At 39.3% G+C, this 18,690-nt stretch overlaps 1 long non-coding RNA gene across 1 annotated transcript; it reads left to right on the forward strand.

Moving 5' to 3' along the window:
• The first annotated feature begins 1,913 nt into the window (after positions 1–1,913).
• LOC123582170 lies at positions 1,914–16,226 on the forward strand. The gene is made up of 3 exons (XR_006704260.1): positions 1,914–2,018; positions 10,059–10,174; positions 16,185–16,226. It is a non-coding gene; the product is annotated as an uncharacterized LOC123582170 (long non-coding RNA).
• Positions 16,227–18,690: the final 2,464 nt, after the last annotated feature.

Below are 18,690 nucleotides of genomic sequence, written 5' to 3' on the forward strand. Positions count from 1 at the left end.
CCTTTTTAGGGACTGAGAGAATAAAATTAGATCACACATGTGAATTGACTTTAAAGAGCTGAAAACCAGTAAAGAAATAAAAATTGCTATTTTTTTTTTCAACGTTTATTTATTTTTGGGACAGAGAGAGACAGAGCATGAACGGGGGAGGGGCAGAGAGAGAGGCAGACACAGAATCGGAAACAGGCTCCAGGCTCTGAGCCATCAGCCCAGAGCCCGACGCGGGGTTCGAACTCACAGACCGCGAGATCGTGACCTGGCTGAAGTCGGACGCTTAACCGACTGCGCCACCCAGGCGCCCCTAAAAATTGCTATTTTTAATTGATCACACAAGGCAAGGCCAGAACTACAATAAGGCAAATGACCTGTCTAGGGTGCAAAATTTAAGAAGGCACAACTCTGAGATCTTGCTTTTTTAGATTTTGCACCCTCATCTCCTCACTTGCCTCACCCTGATCCCAGGCCAGTGAAAGGAGACAGCAAGCCCAGAGTAACATTGTAAAGATAAATAATGAGACATGAGGGCACAGTGATAAATCCAACTAATAACAGGTTACAAAGAACAAAGCATGAGTCTGGACCCAATGAATCAGTGGAGCAAGCTCAGGTTTTGGAGAAGGGACATGGTAGTATTTTCATAGCATGAGCATATAATGCGACAGTTCAGTTGGATTCTGAAACACATAACAGCTGATCTATATAAGGGGTCAATATTGCTCTGTTTTTTTACGGATTGGGAAGAAAATAAAATTATATATAACATTTTAAGTCAACTATTAAAATTATGAATGAATATCACCCTGCACTTATAAGAATTAATAATGCTGCTTTTTTACTGTACTACATAACATAGTAGTAGTATGGATTGCCAGGGAACTCAAGCCAGACAAAGAAACACTAGCTATCTGCCATTGGTACAAATTGGCTACTAGAAAGGGAAACAGAATTTGGACAAACTGATGCTTTTAGCACAGTTATTCTTGAAACACAGTACCACTTACATGTAAATTGGGACCACTGCTGATCTGCAGCCTACAGAGTGTCAGTGTACTTGTGGTCTAGATATCTAAAAGAGGAGATCTTAATTCTGTTCTGTTAAGGACTGAGAAAAAATATAGAGAGTCATGGAGGGTCAGAGACTCAGGAACTCATTTTTGTCTGTAATTGGAAAGTTTTATCCATCATATCTAAACTTATTGATTAGTAATGGCTTCCAAGAGCACCATCAAATGGATTCTGAGGCCTCAGCTTGGCTCAGCAAGAAAGAGCCACAATTGACTAACAATGTCTGTTACAAGTGTTGCAAAGGTGAGTGGTGGTGTATGTTCCACCTAGAGTCCCCTGATCTAGTTCAGTCCTTTTGCTTTACAATTAATAAAACTAACACCCTAAGAGGGGAAGAAAGAATCAAAGCCACACAGAAGGTAAATTAACAAGTCAGGAATCAAACCTAAATTATCCAGTCCAATGCAATTCTTTCACAATCCATTTCCCAAATATGTCACAGAACATTTTCATTTGTTTTTCGTTGAGTCTATCTCTGCTTTATATTTTGGTGCACAAAGCAAGATTCAGCATCTGAGTAATGCTTTTCTTCAGGATATTTTACTCTAGCTTAAACCACATCTTTTCTAGGCTATGTGATTAGAAATGCAGCATAATGGGAGCCTTTGCTGAATATGAAGCAGATTCCTAGAAAACAAGTAGGCATTGATTTATTTTTATTGATGTGCTTTTACTAACTGACAGGAAGTGTTCTTTGAACACCTCTCTCCCAACCATTCCACTCCAATAAGCCACTGAGTTTGATCTTTTCCAACACATGGTCCACCCACTGTCTGGAGAGTTGAGAGCCTGACCAGCCACAGTGATAAGTGGGCCAACAGGCAATCAGTCTCCTCCATTAGGACGGTAGCTTCCTGATGCAGAACTTGCATCGTGACCTGAAGATAGTCCACCCGTTTGTGGAAGTGTGAACAGGAAATGGACTGGGATATGGATACCTCAGATAAGCCTTGGTCTTTTATTTTATTTATTTTTTTTAGTTTATTTATTTATTTTGAGAGGGAGATAGAGCATGCAAGCAGGGAGGGGCAGAGAGAGAGAATCCCAGGCAGGCTACACACTGTCAGCATAGAGCCCAACGCAGGGCTCCAACTCACGAATCATGAGATCATGACCTGAGCCAAAATCAAAAATTGGACAGTCAACCAACTGAACCACTCAGGTGCCCCAACTCTTAGTCTTTTAAAAAGAAGAGATTTAGCTAGAAACAAACTTTCAGATGAACTATTCACACATTCACTGTATAAGGAAAAACAGGTTTTGGAGGAAATGGTATAAAATAAATGGGGGGAAAAAGCTGATTTTGGAGTACAGACATTATCTACTTAAATGTCATTTAACATTAGGCATTGTCTAAAATCTCCAAATTCCATGTCACATCTGGAATCAGCAGTACAGAAGCATAATATGACATTCTAAAGTCTGAGTTGGGAGGGCATTGGAGCCTTTGCTGTTAGAAGCAGAGTGACATGGCTTCTTCTAGGCTAGAAAGGGCGTGAAGTGTCATTTTGTTCTCAATTTACCACCTAAAAACAGGAAAAATTCTAATAAAATGTGGAGAAAAAAGAATGCTCCTTTTTGAATGATGTTCTTCCCCATCAAAGAGTTTCTTGGGGCTTTTTTTTTTTTCTGTGCTTTTGTTTGTTTTGTTTTTAATCAATACAATATCCAAATCATTACCAATTGGAATAGAAGGGAACCATATTTCACCCATAATACTACCATCCTAACACAACCATAACATCCTTCTGGTATGTTTTCCTGAGCTTGCATTTTTTTCCAATGGCTATAACTTACTATTTTTTACTTAAAACTATAGTATATGCTTTTTCATATTTTTTGAAGTATTATTTTTTCCAAAACCAATATTTCTAATAGCTGCAAAACATGTTATCCAATGTATATGCCACACTTTGTCTTTCTAAATTCTTTAGTGCTAGTCATATAGGTTATTTTCAATTCTAAATAATACTTCTAAGAACATCTTTGTGCAGACATATTTACTATATTGGTGAGATTCCCTGAGCTTAGATGTCATTATTTTTCCCTTTCATTCTTACTTCTCATTCTCATTTTCATTCCAAAATAAGCAGTTAGGTTTTTGTCTTTGCTATTGCTTATTTGTTTATGATTATTTTTGTTCATTCTTTTTTGTTTGTAAATGGTTAAATTATTTAAAATATTTAGAGTTTTGCTAAAACCTTGTCTGCTGTTTTCTCAGTTATGGTCTTGGCCTGAATTAATGAAGTTTTATCTTCCCATATTCATGTGTGGGGCCAACTTTTCTATAAAGAGAGATAGTACCTGGATCTTCTTTGAAGGGTTTCACTGACGTTCTAGGTAAAACACTCCTTTGTGCTGGTGGCCACAGCAGGGACATCACTGAGAGGCTTGCCTGAAATAAAAATGGTACTTTTATAGCTATGGATGTGTTTGTCCAAAGAACATTTAATCACTCTGAAGGTTTTTTTTTTCCCTTGTCTGTAGTAAGCAGCATTTTGTAACTGTAGAGTTCTGCTAATGCACACTTCTGCCGGGAAGCTTCCCAGGGTGGGGCACAAAAGATGCTAAGTGGCAGGGGGCGCGATGGGAGAAAGCCATTAACACTCCAGCAGCGAGGTCAGATTTGATGTTTCCTTTTGTTTGCTGGATCCAAATTAAGAAGCTGCTTCTGTACTTTCCCTATTGCCTCCCCCCTAAACACACTCTTGGGTCATCCCGCTCTGGTCACATCTTTTGACAATTAGCCACCCATTAACAGGATGATTGAAAAGCAGCCAGAGTGGTTTACACATAAAGTGCTTACTCTTTTCCAGGAAGAACACATATCTCTACAGTTTCATTAATGCTTTGGCCGATTAGTACACAAAATAAAATACTTACACTCTAGAAAGCACTAGCAAAAGGAAGAAAGTGGGGTGGGAAGGAAGAAAATTAGGGAACAAAAATAACCCTTAGAGGCTTATCTTCGTCTTCTTCTTTCCTTTCTGCAAACATGCTTTAAGAAACGGTAGGGGAGGGTGGGGGTGTTAGCTTGCTTCTATCTTTTGCTATCTTTATAGCCAGTATTACCAGCCATTTTACTTGTACTTTACTATTATTATCTGGGTGATGGCTGTGACATGTTGATCATATATGGCAGTGAGAAAATTGATTTCCCTCAACAGAAATGCTTCCAATTTTCCCTGGGCCATAATTTTATGTCCACAACAAAATAAAAGGGTCATTTTCCTTAAGATGAGGGGAATTGAAATCTTTGATAAAAGCTATGGTAAATGTTGTACTTTTGATTGCGGAAACTGCAGTTTTCATAAACATCTGGCCTGTCTGATTTGGGGGTGTGCACTGGGGGCAGGGAAGAGGGGTTTGCAGGCAAAGAATTGTTGTTATTTTTCTTTAAAGAGCTGAATTTGCTTCAAGAAAGCCCTGTAAGTCCACAGCTTCCCTCTCAATGTTCATATTCCCATTAAAGGGAAGCTACAGGGGTGTTGCTTTGAGCTACCTGCCAACAAGTGAGCCTACTCAAAGAAGGCCCAGTCACACAGATGGGGCCTTCTGAAAGAATGAACACCTGTGCCGCACACAGCTCATAGTGAGCCTGTCATAAAATGTACTAATAAACTCACTGATATTGCTTTGCAAGCCAAAGACATTTTATACCAAAGAAGGTGGAGGGGAGAGGACTGAGGCCAGGGACAAACTGATGCAGCATAGGCACAGGAAGAAGAAAAACAGGCTGTTTTCTGACTGCAGTTACAACTGCTGCTTTGTTTGGTTAGCAGGCTTTACCTAATCTGATGGAAGCTGATTTCCAAGTAGCTAGTGGAGCAACATTTACCAACAAATATTTAGAATTAGAGACCTTTGCTTCACCCTGGGTCTAGGCGCAGGGTTAAACTATAAGCCTCCAAGCCAAGTGTTTTGACATTTGATTTGCCAACAGAAAAACTTTTATATAATGGCTATCGACACATGAGAAAAGATTTTTTTTAATCTCTTGATTTTAAACCCCATCTTTTTTGAACTAGAAGTAAACTGTGCTCTTGTGCATTTTCCATGTAATCTAAAATAAACAAATATAGCTTTTGTAATCAGAAAAAGTAATTTTTATTGTGGGGTTTTCTGTGACTATGAATAATGAACAGTCATTTGTTAGAAAGCAAAATTCACAATCCATTATGAATCTAGGAGTACATTTTTCTAGGAAAAAATTAAGTCAAAGAGTAGTGAAAGTAAATGAATAATTATAGCAATTTTTCTCAAAGTACATATTGCAAGGAAAATTGTCTTGATGTCTCTTGATTTTTTGTCTTCTCACTACTTTTATAACTCTGTAAAAGTAAAATGTGAAATTCCTCATATTTATATGCTGCAATAATTGTTCTGTATGTGTTTTCATAGTTCCACTGATTTTCTCTCCAAATCAAGTAGGATGAGTTAATGTTGATAAAAAACTTAAGAAGGAAACATAAGCAAAGAGGTTTTATGATTTATTTTCAAAGCTATGGGTTAAAGCAGGGTTCAATAAATTATGGGCCAAATGAAGCCTGCCACCTGTTTTAGTATGACCCCACTAGCAAAGAATGGTTTTTACACTATTTAATTGTTGAAAAAAAATTTTAATTTCTTTTCTTTTTTTTAATGTTTATTTATTTTTGAGAGAGAGAGAGAGAGAGTGGGAGAGGGGCAGAAAGAGAGGGAGACACAGAATCTGAATCAGGCTCCAGGCTCCAAGCTGTCAGCACAGAGCCTGCCTGACACAGGGGCTCAAACGCAGAGACTGTGAGATCGTGACCTAAGCCAAAGTGAATCGTTCAACCAACTGAGTTACTAAGGAACACTGAATAAAATTTTTTTAAAGAATCATATTTTCTGAGATAAAAAATACAAAGATCCAATTTCATTGTTGTCCATAAATAAAAATTTAGTGGAATATAGTGACACACACTGTTTATGGTGGCTTTCACACTATTAACAGCAGAGTTGAAAAGTTGCAATAGAGCACAGGGCCTGAAATATTTACTATGTGGCTCTTCAACTTATGTATTTATTTACCTATTAGGGAAACTTAATAATTTATTAAGTTTCCAAAGTACTGTATGTGTATGAATTATAACATACAGATAAATATTGCTGTCATATAGGCAGGAACTTTACCTTTTTGTGAGGATAAAGCTCAGTGATAGGTGTGAAGCCATGAAGAAATCCTTCCTTCCCAACTCACAATTTGGACAAAGTTGAGAGCTGTAGACATTGCATCTGTGGTATAAATAGTGTTTCAGTGCCATTGAGGAATCAGTCTTGAAAAGTGACTGAGACATTTTCAAGGGATCCTTCAAATAGCAGAAATTCTGAGAGCACTTAGAAATGTCTGCACCCAGAGGAAATCTAAATGCTCACACTTTGCTGGCTAAGAGCATTCATGTATCTCTATTCAGAGGTGCAGATAACAGAGGAGGAAAACTCACTTCACTTCTTGGGAGCTGTGCTCTTTGAATGGCCAGTTCTTTTTGGTGCAGTTCAGAGGACAAAGATTGTAAATGGCTCTGAGGACATTGGTCCAGGCAGGGTGAGTGGCAAGCCCTAACTAAGCAATGCTCATTTGAATCCGTGGTCCCACCCCTTTAATGTGAAAAGGTCTCTGCATTTAGAATAGTAACGATGAATTAGAGTAACTTGCCTGCCTCATTAACATGTGGTCTGATCTAGGTAAATCAATTTGGAGGATGTCAGCGTATTTAATCCTTCCCAAGGGTGAGTTGTGGCTTTTTCCAATTTGTTGACCTTAGGGCTACGCCCAGAAGAATTTCCTCATCTCTTCTCGAGCCTGCCTTGGATACTAAGTATGTCTGTGCTGAACCAGGGACATTACTGAGATCCTTTGCACTTATTCTGGCAAACGTGGTGGATTAGTACAGGCTGGAATGCCAAAGACCACAGAGGTATCTGTGCAGAAAACTCATCACATCACATTGAAAGTAGTGTTTCTCTGCTGGCATAGAATCAGCCTCCTCGTGCAAACTGTACTTCTTAAGGGTCAGCATCTGAGAAACTGCAAAGCATGGTTATATCTTTAGGACAGAAAGACTTGCAACTACACTGGGAGGTCAAATGGATTTTTCAGTATTTCTACAATGCCCTGAATTTGGTTCAGTGAGTATGTGATTTGCATGGGTGGCCACGTCTCCAGATCAAAATCTTTCATACTGCCATGCACATCTACTCAGCATTGGTCCCCAGCTGATGATAAATACATAATGCCTACAAAAACCAGTGGGATGTGGTGCTCTTGGATCTCTTGTCCCCTTGGCCGAGAGTGCCCCACCCAGTAGTAACATGTAACATGTAGCAAATCATGTTTTCTCAAATCAGTGCTCCAAGATATGATATGTTAATAGTGTTCCATTGGGGAAAAAAACTGCTCCATTGACAAATAACATTGGGAAATGCTGGATTGAATCATGTAAAAAATTTCTTTACTGTAGTATTTTTCAGAGCCTTTATACACATGAAGCATCTCTAAGAGGATAATACTATGTGCATTTCCCAGGGCGCCTGGGTGGCTCAGTCAGTTAAGTGTCCAACTTTGACTCAGATCATGATCTTACATTTCGTGAGTTCAAGCACCATGTCAGACTCTGTGCTGACAGCTCAGAGCCTGGAAGCTGCTTCGGATTCTTTGTCTCCCTCTCTCTCTGTCTCTCTCCCACTCACATTCTGTCTCTATCTCTCTCTCTCTCTCAAAAATAAATAAACATTAAAAAATTTAATGCTTATTTAATGTAATGTGCATTTCTAAAAACTGCTTATTCTGAAATACCTTTTTCAATCAACCATTAGATTTCCATGGTACAAAATTTAGGAAATGCTGAATTAAGGAGAAGCTCTTGTCTAACTAGTGAATGGAAATTACCTAAACTAATAAAACCAGAGACTGTTAATGGTAGAATGGATCTTAATGATTATCAAAAGGTTCTCAAACTATGAGCAGTTCTCAAGTCTAGAAGATACTACAGTTATTGCAAGTTTATGTGTTCACATATCTTACAAATGTATGTACTCTAATTTTTCAAAAAGCATGTAAATTGATCCTGTGACTAATAATGAATAAATTTGTTTATGTATTTATTTATTTACTTAAATGTTTATTTAAATGTTTATCTTATTTATTTTTGAGAGAGAGAGATTGAGAGAAAACACAAGTTGGGGAGGGGCAGAGGGAGAGAGAGAGAGAGAGAGAGAGAGAGAGACAGAAGCAGGCTCCAGACTCTGAGCTGTCAGCACAGAGCCCGACACAGGCTCAAACTCATGAACTATGAGATCATGACCTGAGCTGAAGCCAGATACTTAACCAAGTGAGCAACCTAGGTGTCCCTGATGAATTTATTTTAAAGCACTAATGGGGGTGCCTGGATGGATCAGTTGGTTAAGTGTCAGACTTCAGCTCAGGTCATGACTTCACTGCTCACAAGTCACAAGTTTGAGTCCTGCATCAGGCTCTGTGCTGACAGCTCAGAGCCTGGAGACTGCTTCACATTCTCTCTCTCTCTCTCTCTCTCTCTCTCTCTCTGCTCGCCCCCCCCCCACCCCACCCCCGCTCATGCTCTGTCTCTCTGTCTCTCAGGAATAAATAAACATTAAAAAAAAGTTTTTAAAAAGACATTATTTAATCTAGATGTGAAGTTTAGCTCCAAAATTAGGATAAATACAAGAAGCCCCAAATTAATAAAGAAAATAAGAGATAGGGTATCTAGGAACATAAATCTATACTTAGTTAATCTGTTACTTCAGTAAAAATTACGGATTGTCTGTGTCATGCATTGAGGCTTCAGGACCAAAAAGGACACAGTGCTTCCTCAAGTTTATGAACTAGTTGGAGAGATAACTCAAGAGAGAGTTGTTGTAGAGAATGACAAGTGCTACAGCAGATATATGTACAGGTTCCTCCATGAAAAAGGAGCCTTTTTCAATGATGAGATGAGGAGGCCGGATGTGAAATAAAGTAAGGCTTTTCAGAAAAAGCAACTGGCTCTCTAAGATCCAAAGGACATATGATGCCATCAGATAAGTAAAAGTGTGAAACAGAGTTATTGCTAGAGAGAACAGCATGTAGAAAAGCTTGAAAGTGACACCAACAGCAACATTAGTTTGGTAAACTTAAAGTAATTCACCACTTTAGAATGACTTTGTTTAAGGGCGGTAGGGGAGAAAAGACAGTACGTGGCAGGTACACCAGGTGAAGCTACCTGGGTAAGCAGCAGTCAGTCATTAAAGATACATTAAGATGAACTTTATTACAAAGGCAATGGGAAACTCTTGAAACATTTTAAGCAGAGAAGTAACATGATTGTAACATATTTCAGAAAGATCACCCAAATTCTGTAAAGAATTGAGTTTAAGGGGTATTGAGAGTCAGTTGGAGAGAGAACAATTAGAAATCAGCAGTGATCCAGAAGAAAGTTTATTTAGTATAATGATGATGGGGCTGGAGATTAAAGGACAGGCTTCAGAGATAAAGTTAAACTCCGTAGGAGTTTATAGTGACTGACTGGATGTGAAAATTGGGAGACAGAGGTGGACTTAAAGACAGTACCTGGGCGCTTGGGGGGCTCAGTCAGTTAAGCGTTCAACTCTTGGTTTTGGTTCAGGTCACGATCTCATGATTCATGAGTTGGAGTCCCACATCGGGCTCCTTGCTGACAGCACAGAGAGGCTGCTTGAGATTCTCTCTCTCCCTCTCTCTCTCTGCCTCTCCCCTGCTGGCTCACTCTCTCTCTCTCAAAATAAAGAAATACACTTAAAAAGAATTAAAGACAGTACCCAGGTGCTATCTTAGACACATGTGTGAATGGTGTTACCATTTACTAAACCAGGCATCATGAGAAGAACAGATATTTCCTTTGAGGTGGGGTGTCGTGGGGCTAGATAATACATTCTGGTTATTTGTATGTTTAATTTTTTGACTTAGTTTTTTATACTATATTTGAATGCAGGATTTCAGAGGAGGATAAATTCTAAGTGATGAAAAGGCCCAGGATATGCCCTTGGAAATTAATGGCTAGAGTGGAGATGAAGGTTACTGGAGTATAAGAGATCAAGAAATGGATTGGTGAGGCTACATTGTTCTTAAGAATTCTCAAATCCCCAAGATGACAACAGAGCTTGGGACAGAGATACAATTCACTGACCCAGGGTTAAAATCTTCAATAAATGAGGAGGAAGTAACCATGAGGCTAGAAAATGAGAATGACAAGAAATCAAGAGTGATGTGGCCAAATATCATGAGTAGTCTGTAAGGACCAGGGATTTTTACACAGGATAGAAGTGTAATGTTTGACAAGCTATACATTTTTGGAAGTGAGATACTTGGAAATGTAAGAAAGACAAAGGCATCTTCTTGAGGGAATTTCAGGGATGTTGGTGTCCTCAGGAAAGAGCATTTCACAGTTAAAGCTAGCAGTTAGGGAACATATTTGGTGGAGAGCCTGAGAACACAGGGGAGGTTTTGTGCAACGTAACAGAAAGTCTAGAGAATTTACAGGATTTGAAAAGTTTGGAGAAGAAGAGAATCAGTGGGAGGTTAGATGAGCAGAGGAAGTACAAAGCAATGTGAAAGGATGAGAGTCTGAAGGAAAATGGATAAACAGAAGGGAGAGTCTTAAGCAATGACTAGGATAACAGTGCTGAAGAATATTGGTTTAGGGGATTAGATTCTTACAGCTGCTATGACAAGTTATCACAAACTTAGAGGCTTAAAACAGCACAAATTTATTATCTTACTGTTCTGGATTTCAGAAATCCAAAAACCAGTCTTACAGGGCTACCTGTCTCCCATAAGCTCCAGTGGGAAATCTGTTTCTTACCTTTTCCAGATTCTAGAAGCTTGGCCTTATTCTTTGGCTTGTGGTCTCCTTCCAGCAATACCATTCTGACCTCTGTCTGCTTCCATTATCACATCTCCTCCTTTGACTCTTGTGCTTTCCTCTTCCCTTATAAAGACACTTGTGCTTATACTAGGTGCCCTGGCTAATCCAGGATATTTCCCACAACAAAGGATTAATCATATCTTCAAAGTCTTTTTGCCATGTAACCTATAATATTCACAGGTTACTGGGATGAGAGTGTAGACATCTTTGGGGGGCTGTGTTTATGCCCACCACAGGGGCCCCATAGTGCCCTGGTGAAGGGATGAACAGAGCTAGAAATGGCAGAAGAGGGTCAGACCTCTCAGCAGGGGTTAACCAAGACCTGGACTGTTTGTGTTTCCAAACATTCTGACATAGATGGGGGGCTGCTGAAAGAATCATGTGGATTTTATATTCTCACCACAAACTGGAAACAATGGCCTCCAAAAGTTGTCAGCAGAGACCTGAATGGAGAGAATGAGCTTTCAAAGCTGCTGGCAGCCACTGGAAGTTCACATCAAGCTCCTCAGGAAAAGTTGAAAGTGAGATCAATTCATTGCATTTACTCATTCTTTTAACAAAATTCTACAGCTATGATGGCTTGGTAGAAGATAAAAATAAAACAGAGCTGTTTTTTAAAAGTACATTGGCTGGTTGGGGAAAGGAGGTAAGGTGTGAACAAACTGTGGAGTCAAAAGTGATGTGGAGCCTATTTCCAGGACACTGAAGAGATGCTTCGGCTACTAATAATGTCTTTATCTTTGAATCATTCCTTATATCTCACCAGTCATTAAATCCTATATTTATTCCTTGGAAAATTCTTGCAAGTACATTCCTTTCTTCTAATTTTGTCAGCTACCATATCAGTCCACATTAACCTTAATTTTTCTCAGAAATGGACAAATCAAGGGGTGCCTGGGTGGCTTAGTTGGTTAAGCATCCAACTTCAGCTCAGGTCATTATCTCAGCGTTCATGAGTTTGAGCTCTCACACAGAGACTGCTACTCTCTTTGCCCTGACCCCCTCTCAGAAATAAACATAAAAAAAAAAAAAAAAGAAATGGACAAATCAAACAAAAACAAAAATCTGGGTGGAGAAATGATGGGTTACATTTGGTATATGCTGATCTTAAGAAAACAGCAGGATAAAGGCTATAGAACTAAGTTGGAGAAGCAGATTACAAAGTCATCTACACAGCAATGGTACAAAACTCCCAAATCTCAGGGTGAGATTCTGGAGAAATTAAAGCTGATAAGCAAGAACTGAGGTCCCGGGGCACTTGGGTGACTCAGTCAGTTAAGTGTTCGACCGTTGGTTTTGGGCCAGGTCATGGTCTCAGGGTTGTGAGATTGAGCCCTGCATCAAGCTCTGCATTGGGCACAAAGCCTGATTAAGATTCTATCTCCCTTTACAGCTTGTGCTCCCTCTTTCTTTCTAAAAAAAAAAAAAGAGGAAGAACTGAGGTCCCCCAGATCATAACTACACTCATTGTGATGAGCATTGCTTAACATAAAGAATTGTTGAACCTATGGTGTACACCTAAAACTAATATGACATTGTATATCAATTATATTTCAATAATAAAAATTTAAAATTACAAAAAACAAAAAACTAGTGGAGATTGATTCTTTCAAAGTTCGGAGGTCAGAAATCTGAAATCAAGTTGTTGGCAGGGCCCACACTCTCTCCAAAGTCTCTAGTGGAGAATCCTTTCTTTCCTCATCCAGATTTTTAGAGGCTCCAGGCAATACCTGGCTCCTGCAATACATAACTTCATGCTGCCTCCTTTTTTTTTTTTAATGTTTATACATTTTTGAGAAACAGAGAGAGAGCTGTGAGTAGGGGAGGGGCAGAGAGAGAGGGGGTACAGAGGATCAGAAGTGGGCTCCATGCTAACAGCAGCAAGCCCGATGTGGGTCTCGAATCCACAGCCCGTGAGATCATGACCTGAGCTCAACCAAGTTGGATGCTCAACCAACTGAGCCACCCAGGCCCTCTCAAGCTGCCTCCTTCTTTACAAAGCCTTCTACTCACTGTCTCTCAAATATCTTCATGATTTTTGCTTATAAGAACACTTGTCATTGGATTTAGACCCAGCCACATAATATGGGATGATATTATCTAAAAATAATTTAATCAGATTTAATAAGATCTGTAAAAACTTTTTCCAAATAAGGCTACGTTCATAGGTTTCACGTGAGCGCATTTTTGGGGAGCCACCATTAAACACAATGAAATCCTCTCACTGGCCATCCCAAATTAAAATCCATCCCACATGCAAAACACATTCACCCAATACAAAAATCTCCCAAAGTCTCGAGCTTTTAAAGCATTAATTTTATGTTAAAAAACCTTACCTAAATACCATAAGCTCAAAAGTCCCCAGTCTCATCATCTAAATTAAGGCAGGGTAAAATTCTAGGTATGGATCATTCTGAAGCAAAAAAATCTCCTCTATCCATCTTAGTAACAAACTTTTTAGAAACAAAAAATTTCTGCTTCCAAAGTGGACAGGTATGAGATAGATATTACCATTCCAAAAGGGAGAAATTAAAAGGAATACAGGTATCATTGACCCCAGGCAAATTTAAAATCTTGCATGTCAAATTTCATTATGTGTCAAGGCCTAAGAAGAGCCCTGTATGATTTCATATATGTCCTGGTACCTGGATGCTCCACATTTGAGTAATTATATAAAAACAAACAAACAAAACAAACCCAAAACTGATGTTCCCTCATGAGGAGAAAAAAAAAATCAGAGAGGTGGGGAAAAAAACAGGGAAACCATTTATTAGGGAAAATTTTTTCACAAGATTGAAAAGAATGGTGAATAATATTAAGAATTGCAAAGAAAAGACATAAAGGTCAAATGACATGCTTTGGATTAAGCTGGAAAGAAATCATTATAATCTTGAAAATATTACTATGGCAGATAATTAAGGATAACATGTATAGAAATTTTAGGTTCCTTCAAGATGATAGTATTTATAGGGGTGCCTGGGTGGCTTAATTGGTTAAGTGTCCGACTTCAGCTCAGGTCATGATCTCATGGTTCGTGAGCCAGATCCACTCATCTGTTGGGTTCTGCACTGACAGTGCAGAGCCTGCTTGGGATTCATTCTCTCTCTCTTTCTCTCTCATTCTCTCTCTCTCTCTCAAAATGAACTTAAAAAAAAAAAGATAATGGTATTTATAGACAAACTCCATCTTGGTTCAGGCTGCTATAACAAAATACCACCAAATGAGTGTCTATAAACAACACAGATATATTTCTCACAAGTTTGGAGGCTGGAAGTCCAAGATCATGGTGCCGTCCCAGTCAGGTAAGAGTCCTCTTCTGTGTCATAGACTTCTTACAGTGTCCTTACATGGTAGAAGGGGTGAGGGACCTTTGTGGGGTCTCTTTTGTAGGAGCACTAATCCCATCCATGAAGGCCTCATCCTCATGACCTAACCACCTCCCAAAGACCTCACTTTCTTATTCATCATCTTTGGTGGTTAGTATTTCAACATATTAATTTTGTGGGACACAAACATTCAGACTCTGGCAACCCCAGTTCACACTCCTAAAGTTACTTATATAATATGATTATACATGACATGGAATAGCAAGTAATTGGAAAACCCTGGGAGCTTCCTGTTTAGGTAAAAAGCAATTTAGGGGAATTTTCAACCTAAAATTATTCAGAAAAACGCTTGAAGAGGAAATGTATTTTAATGATAGAATGAAAAGAAAAGAAATGGAAGTGTCTGGACCCAGGTCATATTTAAGGTTCAGAAAGGAACAGTGGAAGAATATTTGGGCCATAAGTGTGTGTGTGTGTGTGTGTGTGTGTGTGTACGCATGCGTGTGTGTGTGTGTGTGTGTGTTCACCAGCTATCAACAATATTGATTCCAACGTACTGTTGAGTCTCTTAGAAAATCAGTCATCATGTGATCTTCAACACTATTATGGGAAGTTTAATAGTTTAATAGTATCATAATAATGGAACTCAAGAACCTGGTCTTCCTCTGCTTAACTTGACAACATTTGTATTAAGATATCTTATATATACCTTGACATCCCAGGGTCAGGCTAAGTTAAGTTACTAGACTCATTTGCTATTTCCCAAAACTTTGGGTTACTGAAGCCCAGGACAAAAGATCTCCCAGAGAAAACTTCTTAATAAATATTCTCCATCACTGCCTGAAGCATCAATGACAGGAGCTTATGTGCAGCAAACAGTGGAGGCCATGAAGAACTAGAGTGAGGCAGAGGAAAAGGATCACATTAAACAAGAAGGCTAATTTCTAGAGACAAGACATCGAATAAGAAAACTGTGATTCACTGGTTTGAAAGATACACAGAAGTTCTCAGAAAGCATTCTGATACATTAGTAATGATAACCAGGCAACTGGAAAGTGTGGTTTACACGGGCTGGCCTGTCCAAGTTGGATGATACCCTTGAGTGGACAGATGCTTAGGTGATATCAGAATACAGATAGAGAACAGGCCTGAGTGAATGGGGCATGAAAATGGCCTATTCCATCTTATAAAATATAAATTCACTCCAGAGCACATTCCTTCCTACTTGAACACCAACTGGTCTGTGACACTGGAATGGGGGGCAGGAGAGAAGCTTTAAGTTTCCCAGAGTACGGGTTTCACTCACATAATGACTGAATCTTAACTGTGTAATTTAAAATGCTCTTTTAGGAAAAAAAAAGTCTGTACATGCCCATGTCTTTCACCCACACTCCTTCCCACCATCTCCAGTTTTTTTTTTTTTTTCCCCATGGCACCTGGCATGAGAAATTGTACAGTGTTGTGGTTAAAGACTTTGGTATAGTTTCAAAATCCATCTCTTTCACTTACTAGTTTTAGTAAGTTACCCAAACTCTCACAGTCTGAGTTTATTCATCTGTAAAATGACACTAGTAACAGTGTCTCCTTCAAGAGCTGTTGTGAAGATTATATGAGATAATGGGGGTGAAATGTTTAGCACAGAGTCTGGAATAAAATAAATGCCCAATAAAGAGTTGTTATTGTTATTATTGTTATTATTGCTATTGTTATTATTTTGTTACTTAAAAATAATAGATTATAGAAAGAGAATCAAACCAGAGAATGAGCCTAAAATCAAATTCCCAATATATTTCTTCTAGCCTTTTGATTCCTATCTTTTATTTTTTTTTTAATTTTTTTTTTCAACGTTTATTTATTTTTGGGACAGAGAGAGACAGAGCATGAACGGGGGAGGGGCAGAGAGAGAGGGAGACACAGAATCGGAAACAGGCTCCAGGCTCCGAGCCATCAGCCCAGAGCCTGACACAGGGCTCGAACTCACGGACCGCGAGATCGTGACCTGGCTGAAGTCGGACGCTTAACCGACTGCGCCACCCAGGCGCCCCTGATTCCTATCTTTTAAGTGGGAGTAATATCTATACCAACAGATCCTTAGGTTTGTTGTATGAATGAGTATAATAATGAATATTCATACTTTGTATAATAAAATAAATAAAATCTTTGAAGTGTAAGATATGGAAAAGAAAGAAAGACTTACATCAATAGCTCTTCTGCTACTTCCAAAACTAGCATAAGGCAAGTTAAATATAATTAAAAATACGATATTTAGTTAGTTGAGACATTATTGGGCTGCCATCATTTATCCAATGGAAACATAATGGTTATTATTCTGCCAGAGATTTTCAAATAAGTTGAATGAGTCTGTTTTAAGTCAGTCTTGGATTAAAAAAAAAAAGTCTTGAAGTTGCATTTTATTTAATTGCCTATTGATAATATAATAAAGTTCAATAGATATTTTCAAATACCTACTATGTACTATGCATAATCTAGTAGTAAAAGTTAGACATGGGGAGTTAGGACCCTTGAATTGGACCTTTTGTAATAATTTGCAGTGACATTGACCTTATAATGTATGTATTTCCGTTGAGTCATCTATTAAAAGACTATTATGATACTTATCTACTATGCAAAGGAACTATAAATTGGTTTGAATGTTAAGCTTCACTCAGAAAAAACACTATCTAAGCAAAAGCCTCACCATTGTGTCATTCCTGCATTTGGTGCCATGGTTAATAGATGCAAAGTACAAACCACTGAATTATGTATTCGCCAGTACAATTCTGCCCCAGAGCAAGGTACTGTTGGAAGCCAGCCCAGCGAAGGGCAGCAGAAAAAGTGCCTGGTTTTGAAAAACTAATGAGGAGAGGACACAATATGAGACAACGAGCAGACCCACAGCAATACACTCCCAGCTGCGTCCACTGACACAGCCCCTGCTATGTCAACCAAACTGGTTGACTAAGAATATTAAGAAAGGGGCTCACAGGAAAGGCACACAGACCACTTCATGGAAAGGTAATCTGACCAAAGGTAAGCAATCCATGTGTGGGCCAGAAAGCAAAAGAGGGTTTGGCTTCATTTGCAAAAGTCTCTGCTGTATGAATGGAAATCCCAACACAATAAACAACTCTGATGCATCACTTTACAGTTTATAAAGCCCTTTCACACACACAATTGCATTTAACTCTTATTAGTCCAAAGGGTCACAGCTTTTTGCATGAGCCTACATTCTGGGATGGCAGAGAGTACAACCCCTTCCAACTGGAGTTTTCAGGTTTTACCCTCCTGTTAGTCTTTAACATAAAACTCCTGTATAAGCTGCCACCTTCCTCACCAGCCAGAACAGTACACCTCAGGACTGGCTGAGGTCACAGTCTGTTGCTCTTGTTAGCAGACAGGGGCATAATATTTGGACACAGACTATCCTACGACTACACTCTTGGCACCTTCAATTTATCCATACATCCCATTTCTCCTGCCCCTTTTCTTATATGTCACAAAGCTACACAGTTGGGCTGCATGATATCTTCAGATCACCTAGGTTCAGTTGGCCTTTTCATAGTGTCATAATCTGAGAGTTGGAAGAAACATCAAGGGTCATTTAGTTAAACTGTCTACCCATAGTAGAATCTGCTCCCCACCCCTACAGCACTGCTGACCACTAGCCACTCAGCCCCAATGTGAAGGGCACCAGTTGCAAGGTAGACTATTCCAGCAGATTACATTTTCCTAAATGACCATAATGATACTTCCCACCTACTCTTCTTACAGTGTGCTTTGGAGGCCTCCCCCACTGAGAGTGAAGCCTCGGGCTCCTCCAATTGCATCTGCAAGAGCTCGGGACTGCTCTAACCAATAGGGTGCAGCAGGGTGATGCTCTGTGACTTCTGAGGCCAGCTCACAAAAAGACAACAGCATCCAGCTAGCTCTCTCCTTAGGATGTTTGTTCTGGGAAAGCCAGCTATCATGCTAAGAGGAAGCCTAAACTCACCACACAAGAGACCACAAAGTTTCACCTGGAGAGAAACTGAGGCCTTCAGCCAATAACCAGCAGCACCTATTGGACATGTGAGTGAATGACACTTTAGATGATTCCAGTCCCCAGCCTTAGAGCCACCCTATCTGCTGCCAAGTGGAGCAAAGATGAGCTACCCATCCACATACAGCTTATCTCTTTGGTCCACAGGGCTCCAGAAGCTGAAACTGAGGAATCACCCTGGAGAAGTGTTCTACTCTTGGAGACCGGATTTAGATGATGAGATCCCAGACTTTAAGCTGAGGCTTCAATGGGATGAAATCTGTAGGGCTAGAGGGAAGGCATGAGTATATTTTGCATGTGTGGGTATTTGAATTGTTATGTCCAGAAGACAGAT

This window comes from Leopardus geoffroyi, chromosome B3 (genome assembly GCF_018350155.1).
Source record: "Leopardus geoffroyi isolate Oge1 chromosome B3, O.geoffroyi_Oge1_pat1.0, whole genome shotgun sequence".
Taxonomy (NCBI): domain Eukaryota; kingdom Metazoa; phylum Chordata; class Mammalia; order Carnivora; family Felidae; genus Leopardus; species Leopardus geoffroyi.